This window comes from Bufo bufo, chromosome 7, assembly GCF_905171765.1.
Source record: "Bufo bufo chromosome 7, aBufBuf1.1, whole genome shotgun sequence".
Taxonomy (NCBI): domain Eukaryota; kingdom Metazoa; phylum Chordata; class Amphibia; order Anura; family Bufonidae; genus Bufo; species Bufo bufo.
Genome location: NC_053395.1, coordinates 185,576,631 through 185,594,249, shown reverse-complemented (window position 1 = coordinate 185,594,249; position 17,619 = coordinate 185,576,631). Strand labels below are relative to the sequence as shown.

At 42.9% G+C, this 17,619-nt stretch overlaps 1 protein-coding gene across 1 annotated transcript in view; it reads left to right on the top strand.

Annotated features, from left to right (window-relative positions):
* Positions 1-224: 224 nt before the first annotated feature.
* LOC121008125 (rap guanine nucleotide exchange factor 4-like) overlaps positions 225-17,619 on the top strand; it is a 198,810-nt gene continuing 181,415 nt past the window's right edge. The window contains exon 1 of the mRNA XM_040440478.1: positions 225-462. The gene's annotated coding sequence lies outside the window, so the exon portion shown is untranslated. The remainder of the gene's footprint in view (positions 463-17,619) is intronic.

Genomic DNA, 17,619 nt, shown 5'->3' with positions numbered 1-17,619 from the left:
AGACGGTTTAAAAGCCCATATTTGCATCTGATAACATCTACAGAAGAGTATAGATCTGACATACAGGGGAAAAAAAGCAGTCCTGAGGGACCCTGCCTCTGTGTGCGGCTGCTGCTGTTCACAGTCAGATAGGAAGGGGAGGATCAGCATAATACAGTGGAGCATCCTGACCAGGAGTGTCTGTTCAGAGATTGCTCTATAGAGGAAGCCCTGGAAAGAATGTGCCGCCTGGTTTTTCGGAGGCACTGAGGAAGCGCACAGCTGGATACATAAGCAGAGGCTGCATTGTTAATCGGCTCTTGAAAGACAAGACAGTCAAAATCAGTCATATTCGCATGCATGGCAGAGGGAAAACCTGCTTCAGCCTGACCATGTGCCTGGGTCACAGCTGAGGGAAGAGCAGAGTGAGGAGCTGGACCCCTGGGGCTTCTTATTGAGCCCTACCTATGAAGAGATACTACTGTAAGTTATCATTATTTCTAGCATCTTCTTCTTTTTCTCTAATGATGGATAGATAGATAGAGGTGTAGCAGAGCTGGACACTGTTTCTTTTCTACACTAACAACCCACCGAGTTGAGATAACTTGTAGATTTGCCTGCAGTCCTTTGGAAAACCACAGCTAACAGATCATGAGTTACGTTGAACTTGGCGATGCTGAAATGACCAGCTCAGCTCTGCTACATCTGCCTGTGCGCAAAATATATATATTTATGCCTGATCATAGATAAGTAGGCATTCTCGTCAAACTACCATTAACTCTTGATGGCCACAAAATCCAATGCCAGGACTGCAAATAACGTAACAATGTAGTTTGTGGCATCGCTTTTTATGTTACTTTCTTAACATTCCTAATTAATGAAGTTTGTTATTTTTTATTTTTTTTGTAGCGGTGGTGAAAGCAGTGGGTAGTGATGCAGAAGGAATTTATAGAGCGTTTTAATGTGTAGAAAAGAGTTTGGTAGGCAAGATTGGAAGCTTTGAATAATATATAAGTGATGCTGAAGATGACTGGCGTCTGTGCCTGAGCTGCAGTGGGTGGGTGAAGTGGGTACGGAGTAGATCGGGGTGGATCCTGTAACCAATTATGGTATATTCTATATATTAGTATAACATTGGCAGGTTCCATCATAGTAAATGCTGCTCTGTGGCCTATAGGTCCACTATCTGTTGATCCCTCATTAATATACAGGGTTAATAACGAGAGCAAATTCTAATACTTGTGAGAGAAGTGTGTGAGAAGTGCCCTCTCCTCCTAGACCAGTGTCAACTATGATCAGAATGCCAACAAGAGTCATACAATTCGGTTTCCTCTTAAGAGGGTCATGTGACGGGCAGGGGTCCGGCGTCCCCCATCTTCTCCTGAGCACCCGGTGCTCCTATAGCTTTCTATGTAAATGTTGTTCAGTGTTTTATTTTTCTATTAACTTCAAAAACTTGCAAAATCATTTCCCTCCTATATTAATTGCAGTGACCTCTGCACCATGTTTTAACATCTTGTTTAGGGCTCATGCACACAAACTATTTTTTGTCTGTGTCTGTTCCGTTTTTTCTTTTTTTGCGGCCCGTATGCGGAACCATTCATTTCAATGCGGCTGCAAAAAAATGGAAATGACTCTGTGTGCATTTCATATCCGTATGTCCGCAAGTCTGTTCCACAAGTCCGTTTTGCGGACGAGGACAGGCATTGTTAAATTGGGTCAGCAAAAAAACAAAAACAAAAAACGACAACAACATCTGTTTTTTTTGAGGATTCGTGTCTTGTGGACCGCAAAATACATACTGTCGTGTCAATGAGCCCTTAGGGTGGTATCACAGTGTTTTTTGGTGTGTTTTTTCCCCCAGCATTGATGCTTGTTTTTGGCAAAAAAAAAAAAAAGGAGAAAGCTACTTAAAGATGAAACACAGCACAAATAGCACATAATTTTTTCCTTATCTTCTGTGTTTTTTTTCTTTCTTTGATACGCAGAATTTTCTAAGTATACCTGTTTTTCAGGTGTTTTCCCAAAGACTTCCCAAATCTCCTGAAAAAATACATGACCAAAAAAAGAGTGTTTATTACCCCAAAAAACTGCCACAAAAATTATGTATGAAGGAAGCCTTAGGGCTGGAATCAAACATGCGGTTTTCGGTGTAGTCCTTCCTTTATACTTTTTCTTTTCTGAAAGGAGTTCGTTGGGCTACAGGTATTGATGACCCGTGCTCTGGATAGTGGTCCAACACCCGGCATCCCCACAATCGGCTATTTTGGGCTGCCGCGGAGCAGAAGCAGAAGACTCCGTACACTGAGTAGTTTCTGGCACCGATGTACTGGTGCTCAGCTCCCAGTCTCTTGAATGGGAGCTGAGTTGTAGTACCCTGGCATGGCCACTACACAGTGTATGGCGCTGTCTGCCTCCATTTCACTACATTGTATAGTTTCTGGAGCTGTGGCAGCCGGAAACAGTGGTACCCCCACCAATCTGATATTAATGACCTGTCCATAGGTGAGCAGTGTCTGTAGCTTGGAGAACACTTTAAAATCACTACTAGCTTTGGCTTAAAAAAACTGTGCCAAAGACTGATTATAAAAATGTAGTGTGTGAATCTGGCCTTATTTGTTATGGCTCTTATTGTAAGAAGTGTCTATTCTAGTAATGAATTAGTCCTAACAAACATATGAAAGCAAGAAAACAAAATCTAAAAAACGAGATAAAGAAGCCCCCATAGCTCAGCAGTATGGAGCTGTAGGCTCTCCAGGTGCTGCCGTATGTTGCTTCTGTACTATGATATTCTTATTTAGAAGCAGTGCCTCTTTATGAAATAGGAGCTTTATGGAGGAACGGTATGGTCCTATAGACTGTTATAGGTTCCATATTACACCTTCATACAATTTGGAGGTTGTTGGAAGCTGTAATGTGCCATTGTGAATTAGGCTGGGTTAACTGAATACCACATTTTAATGGGTGGTTTGGATTTGTGCAGTGATTCCCCTCTCCACGGATTTTGCAATGTTAGCAAACAAGGGCGTAGAGAATTAAAGGGGTTTTCCAGGCTCCTGATATTGATGACCTATCCACAGGATACGTCATTGTAGGGAACATGTCAAGTTGAACATGGTGTCTGAGCTGAAGTCGGCATGGTATAGAGCAGGAGGAGCTGAGCAGATTGATATCTAGTTTTATGGGAAAAGATTCAGTAAAACTTGTATTTTATTCATTTATATTCCTGCTCATTCTGAGTTTTGAAGTCCAGGGGGCGGTCCTATCGGTGATTGACAGCCTTCCCACTGTGACTGTGTACACAGAGATAGCTGTCAATCACTGATAGGCCGCCTCCTGGACTTCAAAGTTCAGAATAAGCAGGAATTTAAATCGATTAAATTTCTGTTATACCGAATCTTTTCCCAGAAAACGATGTCACTCTGATCAGCTCCTCCTGTTCTATAACATGCTGCCTGCAGATTATTTTCTTGGTTACATGTTCCCTATCGGATCAGTAAGGCTAGGGCTACATGGAAACACTGGTTGCGTGACAGCTGTTGCGGCCAGGATTGCTGAGTAGCGGTGATCCCATTGGATTTCTTGCAACTGTCGCGGCAATCCCCAGTCCGGCCACCACCAAGCGTTCTCCCCTTAGTAGTGAATGGAAGCGCACCGCACTTGTGCGGCCACCTCTCTTGTTCATCTCTATGGTGCCAATGGAAATAGTCGAGCCACCGATCGGCTATTTTCAGCGGCCCCATAGAAATGAATTGAGGGAGGCTGCACATGCTCAGTGTGCCCTCCACGACTTTTAGGGCTCCGTTCTTGGTGTAGCAATATGCCCACATTGTCTGAGATGGGAAAACCCCTTTAACATCTGGGATCGGTTTTAGCTGTGATCACAGATGTTTAACTCTCTGAGCGGAGAGGAGGCTCCCTCTTCACCCGATCCCTGCTCCCCTGTGATTTAGTCACGGGGTGCAGATCAGTTGTTATGGCATCCTGCTATCCTAGTGCTCCGACTACCAGAGGAATAGGATCACAGATACAGTACACTATAATATAGAAGTATTGCAGTGTAATGTACAAGTGATCTTTAAAAAATAAAAGCTAAAATATATAAAAAAAAACATTTATCATATAAAGAATAGAAATAATAAAGAAAGTAAGCTTAACTGGTATCGCTGATACCCAAAATACACTGCTCAAAAAAATAAAGGGAACACTTAAACAACACAATGTAACTCCAAGTCAATCACACTTCTGTGAAATCAAACTGTCCACTTAGGAAGCAACACTGAGTGACAATCAATTTCACATGCTGTTGTGCAAATGGGATAGACAACAGGTGGAAATTATAGGCAATTAGCAAGACACCCCCAATAAAGGAGTGGTTCTGCAGGTGGTGACACAGACCACTTCTCAGTTCCTATGCTTCCTGGCTGATGTTTTGGTCACTTTTGAATGCTGGCGGTGCTTTCACTCTAGTGGTAGCATGAAACGGAGTCTACAACCCACACAAGTGGCTCAGGTAGTGCAGCTTATCCAGGATGGCACATCAATGTGAGCTGTGGCAAGAAGGTTTCCTGTGTCTGTCAGAATAGTGTCCAGAGCATGGAGGCGCTACCAGGAGACAGGCCAGTACATCAGGAGACGTGGAGGAGGCCGTAGGAGGGCAACAACCCAGCAGCAGGACCGCTACCTCCACCTTTGTGCAAGGAGCAACAGGAGGAGCACTGCCAGAGCCCTGCAAAATGACCTCCATCAGGCCACAAATGTGCATGTGTCTGCTAAAACGGTCAGAAACAGACTCCATGAGGGTGATATGAGGGCCCGACGTCCACAGGTGGGGATTGTGCTTACAGCCCAACATCGTGCAGGACGTTTGGCATTTGCCAGAGAACACCAAGATTGCCAAATTCGCCACTGGCGCCCTGTGCTCTTCACAGATTAAAGCAGGTTCACACTGAGCACATGTGATAGACGTGACAGAGTCTGGAGACGCCATGGAGAACGTTCTGCTGCCTGCAACATCCTCCAGCATGACCGGTTTGGCATTGGGTCAGTAATGCTGTGGGGTGGCATTTCTTTGGAGGGCCGCACAGCCCTCCATGTGCTCGCCAGAGGTAGCCTGACTGCCATTAGGTACCGAGATGAGATCCTCAGACCCCTTGTGAGACCATAGGCTGGTGCGGTTGGCCCTGGGTTCCTCCTAATGCAAGACAATGCTAGACCTCATGTGGCTGGAGTGTGTCAGCAGTTCCTGCAAGACGAAGGCATTGATGCTATGGACTGGCCCGCCCGTTCCCCAGACCTGAATCCAATTGAGCACATCTGGGACATCATGTCTCGCTCTATCCACCAACGTCACGTTAGAACCACAGACTGTCCAGGAGTTGGCAGATGCTTTAGTCCAGGTCTGGGAAAAGATCCCTCAGGAGACCTTCCGCCACCTCATCAGGAGCATGCACAGGCGTTGTAGGGAGGTCATACAGGCACATGGAGGCCACACACACTACTGAGCCTCCTTTTGACTTGTTTTAAGGACATTACATCAAAGTTGGATCAGCCTGTAGTGTGTTTTTCCACTTTAATTTTGAGTGTGACTCCAAATCCAGACCTCCATGGGTTGAAAAATTTGATTTTCATTTTTTTTTTTTTGTGTGATTTTGTTGTCAGCACATTCAACTATGTAAAGAACAAAGTATTTCAGAGGAATATTTAATTAACTCAGATCTAGGATGTGTTAATTTTGTGTTCCCTTTATTTTTTTGAGCAGTGTATATAAAAATAAACACAATATCATATTTACTGGTTGGCTGTGAAACTAAAACTAAAAAAAGAAAAGAAAAATGGCTTTGCCCTATCTTTTCTAGAGTTTTGAGGGCCAATATCAGGTCTCCACTGCTGTAGCAATATATTGTTCTCCTCTTTTGTATTATCTACAAATTGGAATCTCTGATATCTCAGCCACTGTGCCCAGCGACAGTGCCTGCTAATACGAATAAACTGAAAATAGGCTGTAGCAGATGGATATACCAGGGCTGGGCAGATAAGCTCAGGCATAAGACAGCATTACATAAAATAATTATGGCTTAAAGGGGAAGTGACGTTGTATCATTAAAATGATATATCTGTGATGGTTGATCTCAGAAATGTAAAGTTTTGTTCCTGATATCTGTATGTCTTGTCTTGACTTTGTTTTCACTTGATATTGAACCGTCCTTTTTCTGCAGCATGAAATTAAGAGTCTGCAGTAAAAAATTCAATTTACACAGACCAAAATAAAAACTTTTGTCTACATTGAATGTTCTTCCTTTTCTTGTTACCTTTTACTTCATTTCTGTATCTGCTTTACAGGCTACATGCACACGAATGTTGTTTGTTTCCGTGTCCGTTCCGTTTTTTTGTTTTGTTTTTTGAATAGGATGCGGACCCATTCATATGGAGATATATATTTACCGACCGATATCTCTATATACAGATATATCTATATATACCATCTATATATATATATATATATATATATATATATATATATATATATATATATATATATATATTGAAAAAGAGGGCAGCACAGCCTAAAAGCGGAAATGGGTGCATGGCTCACTGGGAAAAGTCAATCCCACAACAATAGTTAGGAAAAAGGCAGCACTCCAAAAATAAAATTAGAAAAATACTTTATACACCTCGGTGGCAATGGCGACGTTTCGGCTATATCAGAGCCTTTCTCAAGCAAAGTAACAGGACACAGTGAACAATATACAGTACAGACCAAAAGTTTGGACACACCTTCTCATTCAAAGAGTTTTCTTTATTTTCATGACTATGACAATTGTAGATTCACACTGAAGGCATCAAAACTATGAATTAACACATGTGGAATTATATACATAACAAACAAGTGTGAAACAACTGAAAATATGTCATATTCTAGGTTCTTCAAAGTAGCCACCTTTTGCTTTGATTACTGCTTTGCACACTCTTGGCATTCTCTTGATGAGCTTCAAGAGGTAGTCACCTGAAATGGTCTTCCAACAGTCTTGAAGGAGTTCCCAGAGATGCTTAGCACTTGTTGGCCCTTTTGCCTTCACTCTGCGGTCCAGCTCATCCCAAACCATCTCGATTGGGTTCAGGTCCGGTGACTGTGGAGGCCAGGTCATCTGGCGCAGCACCCCATCACTCTCCTTCATGGTCAAATAGCACTTACTTTCAAAGTTTTCCCAATTTTTAGGCTGACTGACTGACCTTCATTTCTTAAAGTAACGATGGCCACTCGTTTTTCTTTACTTAGCTGCTTTTTTCTTGCCATAATACAAATTCTAACAGTCTATTCAGTAGGACTATCAGCTGTGTATCCACCTGACTTCTCCTCAACGCAACTGATGGTCCCAACCCCATTTATAAGGCAAGAAATCCCACTTATTAAACCTGACAGGGCACACCTGTGAAGTGAAAACCATTTCAGGGGACTACCTCTTGAAGCTCATCAAGAGAATGCCAAGAGTGTGCAAAGCAGTAATCAAAGCAAAAGGTGGCTACTTTGAAGAACCTAGAATATGACATATTTTCAGTTGTTTCACACTTGTTTGTTATGTATATAATTCCACATTTGTGGATGCCATAGTTTTGATGCCTTCAGTGTGAATCTACAATTTTCATAGTCATTAAAATAAAGAAAACTCTTTGAATGAGAAGGTGTGTCCAAACTTTTGGTCTGTACTGTATATACACCCACCGCTAATTGCGTCATATCACGTGATCAATACATAATTAGTGCATTAACTCCTTAACCTCTGAATACAGAGATTAAAAACATATCTTGATCTCAAAACATACATAATAGTGTCAATAAATACATTCCAACTATTACAAGCATGATCAATAAAGTTACATACAACGTATGTGTACATGTGCAAATTTCATACACTTAAATAGCTTCCAGAGCTTCTTAATCTTATATAAGTAAAGTGCTGTAATGGTTAAAAAGTGACGTGTGCATTAAACAGTGATGTCGATGACGAATAACATGATAAACAGGAAAACACTGACCCGATGTACCGCGATCCCACACCTGTAGCAATGTCGGCTTTGGCATGCACTCAAACTTACTGCGCATGCCCCGGATTGCGTACAACAGATACGTCACTGTGACGAAAAAGGATCTAATCAAGTATGCGCAGATCAATCCCACACATCAAGCGGCCATCTTGAAAGAGGTCAAATGACAACACGACTCTCTGTACATTGACTGGATTATCGCGTAAGTCCGGATCTCGAACAAGAGGTCACTTTCATTCATATACAGTTGCAAGAGAAAGTATGTGAACCCTTTGGAATTATTTGGATTTCTGCACAAATTGGTCATAAAATGTGATCTGATCTTCATCTAAGTCACTACAATAGACAATCACAGTCTGCTTAAACTAATAACACACAAAGAATTAAATGTTACCATGTTTTTATTAAACACACCATGTAAACATTCACAGTGCAGGTGGAAAAAGTATGTGAACCCTTGGATTTAATAACTGGTTGAACCTCCTTTGGCAGCAATAACTTCACCCAAACGTTTCCTGTAGTTGCAGATCAGACGTGCACAATGGTCAGGAGTAATTCTTCACCATTCCTCTTTACAGAACTGTTTCAGTTCAGCAATATTCTTGGGATGTCTGGTGTGAATCGCTTTCTTGAGGTCATGCCACAGCATCTCAATCAGGTTGAGGTCAGGACTCTGACTGGGCCACTCCAGAAGGCATATTTAAACGGACACTGAAACAAATAACGTTTGTGTGCATGTAGCCTAAAGGGGTTTTCCAGGATCCGGATATTGATAACCTATCCTCTGGATAGGTCATTAATATTTGGTTTCTGGGATCTGATTTCTGTCACCCCCACTAATCAGCTGTTCCCTGCGGCTCATGGCGCCTGAACTACTATTTTGGAAGGAGCCAAAAGCACAGCTGGGTTCATGCCCGGTTACTACAACTTAGCTCCCAATCAAATGAATAGGAGTTTGGAAAACCTCTTTAAAGGAACAGCTTCACTACAACAACCTATGGTCACTTTCACATGGTCAGTATTCGGTGATCATTTTTCATCAGTATTTGTAAGCCAAAACCAGGAGTCCACAGATTATTTCTTTATACTTTTTCTCTGTAGGTTCCATTCAGGATAGGTCATCATTATTAGATCGGCGGGGGTCAGAGTCCCGGCACCCCCTGCCAGTCAGCTTTTTTAGGGAGCCGCCTCTGCACTCACCTGAGCTATAGGGAGCACAGCTTGTTCCCGACATCTCTCCAAGCACAGCTCCGTACTTAGTATAATGGCTCTGCTTGCTATTGCAGCTCGGCTCCATTTACTTCTATAGGGGTGAACTGCAGCTTGGCTATATGACCGCTCTACGGTGACGTCACATGGCCTAGGAAGAGGCTGCAGCGGTCATAGAGCGCCGGCCTCTCTTAACAGCTGATCTGATATTGATGACCTATCCTGAGTATAGGTCATGAATATTAAAAGATAACCCCTTTAATTAAATAGAACTCTAAATGGTGGCTATTTGTCTTCAGCCCACCCCATGAGATACATCTGTGTGGGCTTCTTATGGAGCACCATGTAATTCTACAGTTATTACTGCAGGAGAAATGTGTGGACCTCCACATCTTCCCCCACCATTTCAAAGGTGGCTGTCTAGTTTTGATAAGTCATAAGGACATACCAAAAGTTTAGATTTGTGAGGGTCGGACCGTTGAGACCCCCCACGATCTCTAGAACGAGGGGAAAGAAGCACTCGCTTAGCGAGACACATTTAATAGAAAGTCTATGGGTCCATTTTGCTCCTGTCTCGCGCAGCGAGAAGAAAGAGCGCCCTAAGTGAGTGCTTCTCTCCCCTCGTTCTCGAGATCGGTCTAAACTTTCGATATGTCCCTATGACATATCAAATGTTTACTTGAAGTACACGGCCACTTTACAGCTCCTTGATGTAACCGATAGTAATCGGACATACCGCGGTCATTCCTTGCTGCTCCATATTTAGCGTTACACCTCATGGGTACCTGCAGATCGTCTGCATCATATAAATAATAAACGGCCTTAAAATATATGCCTTTAGGCAGTTGTACATATGTCTCGGCCAGAACTAACGTATATTGTGCCCTCAGGAAGCTGAACATACTGATAACCCGTTTGCAGTATGTATTTGCTGTGAATTGCAGACACTATGCTGTACATTGAGGTTAATACATCATCCAGGAACTGACGCTGTTCTCGCTTCCTGTTTAGTGCATTGCTAGTAACGTAGAAGAGCTCAATATAAACCCGCCTGTACATACTTTCCGTAAATACACAGTTCCAGCCCGATGAGCCGCTCCATTGTGATGACTTCCTCTCATTCATGGGTTTGTTGCTTTACCCAATGTTATGTCAGTGTATTCCGGGGACCGACTCTCCTACCGCATGGAGACTGGTGCACTGCTGTCTGCACAGTCACTGATTGTCTAGGTCATAGGGCATTTGTGATGACTTCTCAAGATTTGCCTTATTATCTAGTGCAGCTTTGGGGAATTGGAATATTGGTCTGTGTGCACGCTCCATTTTTCTTCTAGAGGAGATGATTATGTCAGAGGGTAGAGCTGTTGTAAAGAACGGCTGGCCAGCGAGTCGTGTCAGTGAATTACACATTTTTCAGAGAAAATAAATTGTAAGCTGACAAGCTCGTGACCAGGGTATGTGGCTGCAGTGGTCGTCCAAAGTGGACACCCCTTTTAAAGGACATCTGTCAGGAGATTTGTACCTATGACACTGGCTTACCTGTTACATGTGCACTTTGGTAGTAAAAACAAGATCACACCTGGCCCTGTCAGTCAAAGTGCAGAGGGCGCGGCAGTTGCAGAGAGAGCTGAGCCTCTAGGTGTATTGGCACAGCCGGGATCCGTGTTCTGTGGCCGCTAAACTCTTAGGCTGGGTTCACACGAGCGGATGCCGTGCGTGGCATCCGCTCCGTGAAAGAGTGCCAAGACCCGATGCAGACTGCAGAAGCACGGAGCATTAACATGACTGATAATGCTCCGTGCCTCTCTGTGATCTCTTTACTACGAAATCACAGTGACAACTTTATCTCACTGTGATTTCGTAGTAAAGAGATCACAGAGAGGCACGGAGCATTATCAGTCATGTTAATGCTCCGTGCTTCTGCAGTCTGCATCGGGTCTTGGCACTCTTTCACGGAGCGGATGCCACGCACGGCATCCGCTCGTGTGAACCCAGCCTTACGGTGGTGTGCACCAGGCCTTAACGTTACTTGCTGACATTTGAATCCAGGACTATGGTAGATTGGCGTGGGTGCCACATATGTGTTTTTTGGCAAGCCCATGTCCCCTTTCATACAGCACCCTGCATCTATCTATATGGTGCTCCACCCGATACAATTAGCCCCTGTCCGCAGGAAAGCCTCCAAACCAGCCAGGACTGCCTGTTTGTTTTTTTTGGTTGGGCTTGCATACACCTCACCCATTTTTGACCCTGGAAAGCCAAAATTTGCAAGGACTGTCTCTGAATATTATGGACAGTCCCTGCAAATTCAGGACTATTGGCAACTATGCACATGTACTTCGGGCCCCAGGGCTGCAGCTCTCCATACAGCTCCTGGGAGATTTGCCAATCCACGATGTCTCCCCTTTTTCCGATGTGGTTGACAAGTATGCCTTTAACTTGTATTTCATATCTTATTATTATGACCTGTAAACCATTAAAATACTGCTAATTTATAATCCTTCTTAAAGGGAGTGTGTCATATATTTAATATTAGTATCCATTAATTAGACTTGAACTTGTAGTTAATAATGTATATTTTTTATGAACGTTGTAGCTGCTTTTGTTACTTCCCTTCCCTAGGGTCTTCCATATTGGATGCACACATTTCCTTTCTGTATTTCATGATATATGTGCGCTTTATGGCAACTGAAACGAATGGGATGCGATTGACAGAGAAATCTCATAGATTATTACAGTCTCCAGGAAGCGATGGAGCCCAGGTCCCCCAGACACCAGGACAGATGCATATAGGACATTATCTGTGTGTATAATGTTGCTATCCTACCTTATCTAGGCCTCCAGCAGTACAACAGAGATGTCATTAACTTGCTCGCCCTCTAATGATAATAATCAGATGATTCTCCTCTACCTGTATGTACAGCAAATCTGACAAGTGAGCTACAGAGAACAGACAATATCAGCTATGGGCTTGTTCACATCAGTATCCGAGGCTTTGTCTGCGGCCTCCATTGCAGATTCTGTCAGAAACATTAAGCAAAAAATTATTACTTGGATACTTCTGTATCTAATAATAAAGTGTTCAGCTCTGTCTGGTTCATGGCTCCCGCAGTAGCGCCGCAGCCTTCTCCAACTTTCCCTGGGATGAGTGACGTCACATGGCCCAGGTGCAGCTCAGCCCCACTGAATGAGGCTGAAATGTGATACCAAGCACAGCTCTATGAAATGTACGGCGCTGTGCTTGGTAAGCAGGGAGAAGACCGCGGCGCTCATAGGAGCCCCAGTGCCTTCTCAAACAGCAGATCGGCGGGATCCCAGGTGTTAGACCTCCACCGATCAGATATTGATGACCTATCCAGAGGAGTAAAGAGTAGTAAAGTCTCGAAAAACCCTTTTAACAATAATGGTCACTTCTGTCCGAAACTATGAGGGAGATATATCCCCCTCCCTGCACCAGAAAAGTGACATAAATAAGTCGCAAACTGTATGTTTCCAACGTCAGACGTGACTTGACAGATTTTTCGCAAGTGACGTTTTTTTTACGTTGCCCTTGTCACTTTTCCGTAAGTGGGCAAGACAATTGAGGGAAGGGGGAGGGACCAGCCACCACCACCACAAATTCATCTTCAATTACGCCAGTTTTCTGGTGCAAATTAAGCCAGAATTCTATGGCAACTCAGAGCTGCCGTATATTTCTGCTTGGGCACATTGACTGCTGGAGGAAGCACCAGTCTTGATAAATCTCCCCCTATGTCTCCTGATAACCGAAATATTTTGAACACATTATAGCTCATTATTAGGGCTGGTTATAGATCGGCCCATGAGGTGGATATGATTCTTTGTGTACACTGTAGAAGAAGCATAGGATTGGAGCTCATTTAGTAATTGACTGCAGTCCCTGAAGATGGCGGAGAACACGTCTCCTTCTATTTCGGTACATCCAGCATGAAGCGATTTTTCTTGTGAAATTTTCGTGGAACTTTACTCATTGTGATCAATACATTTCCATTTCTTTCCAGAAATTCCAGTGAATGAAGAATATGTCCAGCGCTGCAGGCGTATTAAGTTGACATGCTTTTTAATTTGAGATATCCATTTTCCAATGCTGCTACTGCTTTGGCTGGGGCCTTGCTAGCCTCATATGAAAGTCTCGAAAATCTACTATACCACCATAGACTTTGCTCAACAATATATCTTCCATTTAAAACTATAGCCCAGATGTGATAGTTTGCCAAAGGGTAGGAGTCTACTTTTTAGACCCTGTGATGTAACCCCATCTTCCTCACTTGTGTGATCTTCCTGGGGTAGAAATTTGGGCTGGAGTAAAGTTCATAATACATGTATTTTCTGATGCCAACTCTTTTTTTCTTTCATTGTAGAGTTCAGCATTTTTTCATCAACTTCAGCTCCATCACACCCTCCAGGCCCAGGTTAGACCCCTAACCTTTACATTCTTTTCCTTCAAATTTGAAGATCTCCCTGGTACCTGAGACCTCTGCAGTGATTTATTGCCGAGCTACTTAAGTGGTTAAAGCATTCATTTTCCTGAGCACAGTTTATCTGAGATGGTTGTGTATAGGCAGCAAATAGTTAACTTGCAGCTCTTTGGTGCAGTTGCCAGGGTGATTGGCTGACCCACCTCCGATCCAAGTTCTGCAAGCCACTGACTGGGCATTGCAGAAAGCATATTGAGAGTTATTGCATGGCTGTGGTCATTTGGAAGGATTGCATAGTGTATCTAGAGAGAGACTCAGGGAAGACTACTACCATTAATGCCACCTCCGATATACAACCTGTGGGAGAATCCTGCAGTGTTATATAACTCTGAACTTTGCCTACTGCTTGTTTATGTACTACAACCTCTATCATCTACTCTGTAAAGAGATATACTATTTACTCTAACCAAATGGGCCTGGTCATTGCATCCATCATCCGCCAGTCCCTCCGTTTGCACTCCTGCGTTGCACCCATGTACCTACCAGCGCTGGTGGGCAGCGTTGGAATGGAGGGGAGAAGCAGACAGGTGAGTAAGTCTTATTTTATTATTTTATTTACAACAATCCCTGTTATGTTAAATAAAATTTGGGGGTCTTTGAAAACTCTTTAGAAGCTTATGGCTTGGGATGTTAGCATAAATCAGCTCAAAAAGCAATAGTCTAAGGCCAAGAGGAGTTCTAGAGGATCTCGGACTAGATATGTGTTTAACTCTATTACTAATCCATGCGTATTCGTAGCTAAACTATATATTTGACAGCCATAAACTATTTCAACAGTGGAAAAAATACTGTACATGTGGATGATAAGTTCTTGGCAGATGACCAATATTATTGTATAATAGCATATAATTCACTCGTGTCAACAGTGGGCATGTGTGACAGTAATTCTACAAAGTTGATGGTCAACTAAAAGGAAAATTACAGTTTGGCCGTCTTTGCGTGACCTTCTCATCGCTCCTGGTTCCTTTGTTCATGACATATACATTACAAAACACAGCGTAGCAAAACCTCCCGAGCTAACCACACACATAGTGGAGGTGCTTTGCAAGCGCTATAAGGATACAGTCAGCAACAGTACAAGAAAACTAATATGTGTAAGAGCATAAGCAATAACATATTCGCTTTGACCTAGAAATACCCAGAATCATATTAAAATACTTCTAAATACTATGATAAGGACAAGTCATTAAATCTGTATGAGATGTCTGTTTATATACTGTATTTGAACCTGAATATTAGGCAGAATACAGTACATAGACTTAAAGGAAATGTGTCACCAAAAATGTTATCTGCCATTTAAAGAGAATGTGTGATCAGAAAATGACCTATTGTTGAAATCCCGTTTTATTTTTAATTTGTGAATATGTTATTTTCCATGTCAATATCTTTATTTAGACAAAAACATAAAATTCTACAGTTTTCACACTGGCCACTGAGAATAATAACAGACGCCACTTCTTTGTCTGTACAGATCATGTTACTGCAGTTATCTGCTTATCTGTCATTCGAATCCTGCCTGTAATGATATCACCTCTGTGTATAGATAAGACAGGATCCACTATTCACAATAGGTGATTGTCAAATCTTATCTATTCTTTCCTTGTACGATGACTTCTGCACAGGTCACAGAGCATGCCTAGAAAACTCTCCCATAGAAGTCAAAGAGTGACCGTCCTGACCATTGTGTCTACGGCCCATGGGGCTGCCGTAAAGCAAGTTTCTTATTGCTTTCTAAATGCTGTTAGAAAGCATGGCCGCCCCCATAATCCTGTTAAGAAAACAGAATAAGAAATCAGAAAATAAAAACTGATTTAAAAAAAAAAAAAAAGGATACGTGTTACTCCCCTTACATCATAACAAATGGTCCCATGATGCAAGGGGATCCGATCATTACCGCGGCCAGTGATTGGCTGCAGGCCCGTCAAACTCGATGTTTTTAGCTAGGGAGGGCAGCAGAGATTTGCAGGCCTGGAGGAGAAGGAGCGAGGAGCAGCGCCTGGAAGCAGGTAAGTAAACTTCCCGTAAGTCCAGACAAGGGGGTGGGGGGGGGGGGGGGGGTGCTGAGTTGCAAAAACAAAATCTTTCAGAACCCCTTTAATTAAAGAAGTTGTCTAGGATTAGAAAAAGTACACTTTTTGTCAATGAACTTGGAATGGTTTTGTAGTTTATTATTATCCCCCATCCACTTGAATTAGACAGGAGTGGCGCTGTTTATGGCAGACAGCTCCTAATAATGACGAGGGCAGACTAGATGGACCATGTGGTCTTTTTCGGCTGTCAGTCTTCAGTGTTTTTTTAAGAACATGGCTCTTAAGATCTATATCGGGCATCTATTCAGGCGTCCATCATTGTCAGGTATGTAGTATATGGAAACCGCCTATTTGGAGTATTCTTTTCAAACTAGAGTTCTTTCACATCAAGCCAAAATCATTATTGGACTGAAGGCAATAAAAATGATTGAAATCCTTGAATAGGAATGGCAAAGTGTTTTTTATACTTCTCATTGGTGATTTGGCACGGATCTTGGGACACCCTGTGGGGATGGTAACAATATCTTTCTGTGCTCTAATGGTGCTCTTTTGGGCTTCTAATGGTGCACATACGTAAAATAAAAATAATGTGACTTGCTCATTTTTGATTGCTTCAGTACAACTAAAATAAAAAAAACGTAGTTTTATTGGTATGCAAATGAGCCTCTAGGTGCTATGTGGGCGTCTTTTCATCACCTAGAGTCTCCGTCCACTCACCATTTCTGCCGCCCAGCGCGCTCCAGCCCGCCCCTCTCCTCTAGATTGACAGCCTACTCGCGCCTGCGCTGTGTGCTTCTGTATTCGGCGCAGGCGCAGTGACTGTCTCCCTGCGCTGGGCGGCAGAAATGGTGAGTGGACGGAGCCTCTAGGTGATGAAAAGACGCTCCCATAGCACCTAGAGGCTCATTTGCATACCAATAAAACTAAGTTTTTTAGGGTAACCGCTGCAGAGAAAGGAATTACAATAGCATGGTTAGGTACAGCAGACACTAGCAGATCGCTAGTGTCTGACAGCTAATTAGGTCAAAATGTGGTGGTAGAAACCCTTTAAGCTGCATTTACACGAGCCAATAATCGTCCAAATTATCAGGAACGACCGTACCTGTGAACGGTCTTTCTTGACAATCTGCCAGTGTAAATGTGCCACTGATAACCCGCTGTACGAGTGCAACGCTCGTTTATTGGGTGATCCTGTAGTTCATGGAGGCTCCAGTGATCATAGTTTCTGGGCAGCAGATCGTGTGGTTTAAACAGCAATCTGCTGCTCAGAAACCATGAATCTGTATGAGGGCGAGGGATTGCAATAGTGATCCCTTGTCCCCACACAGTTCAGCGCTCTCCTTCACTGAACGAGCAGCCGACTGTTGGGAAGGAACGCTTCCTTCCGGACAATTGGCTGCAGTCTCTTTAACCACATAGGTCTAAATAGGAGCTGTATACACAAAACAATAGGAGAGCCACATCTCTCTACTATTGTTACGAGCTCGTTCGGTTCTCAATAGGGGGTTATCCAAGACTTAAAGGGGTTGTCTTTCTCTTTCTTACTGATAATTAGAGTTGAGCAAAGCAAGCTTTGGATGCTTAATTCAAAGTCTCTTCGTTCAAAGCTTCTGAATAATACTGTACGGAGATTCTTCTCCATACAGTATTAGAATGTATGGGCTCCGATGAACCGAAGTAAGTTATTAACGAAGTCGCGCGTGACTTTGTTGAATAATAGTAACATCATAGTACACTGCCTGTCCCAAAAAAAGTCGCCACCAAAAAAAAAAAAAAGATTCTCAATGGGGTTAAGGTCTGGACTCTGTGGTGGCCAATTCATGTGTGAAAATGATGTCTCATGCTCCCTGAACCACTCA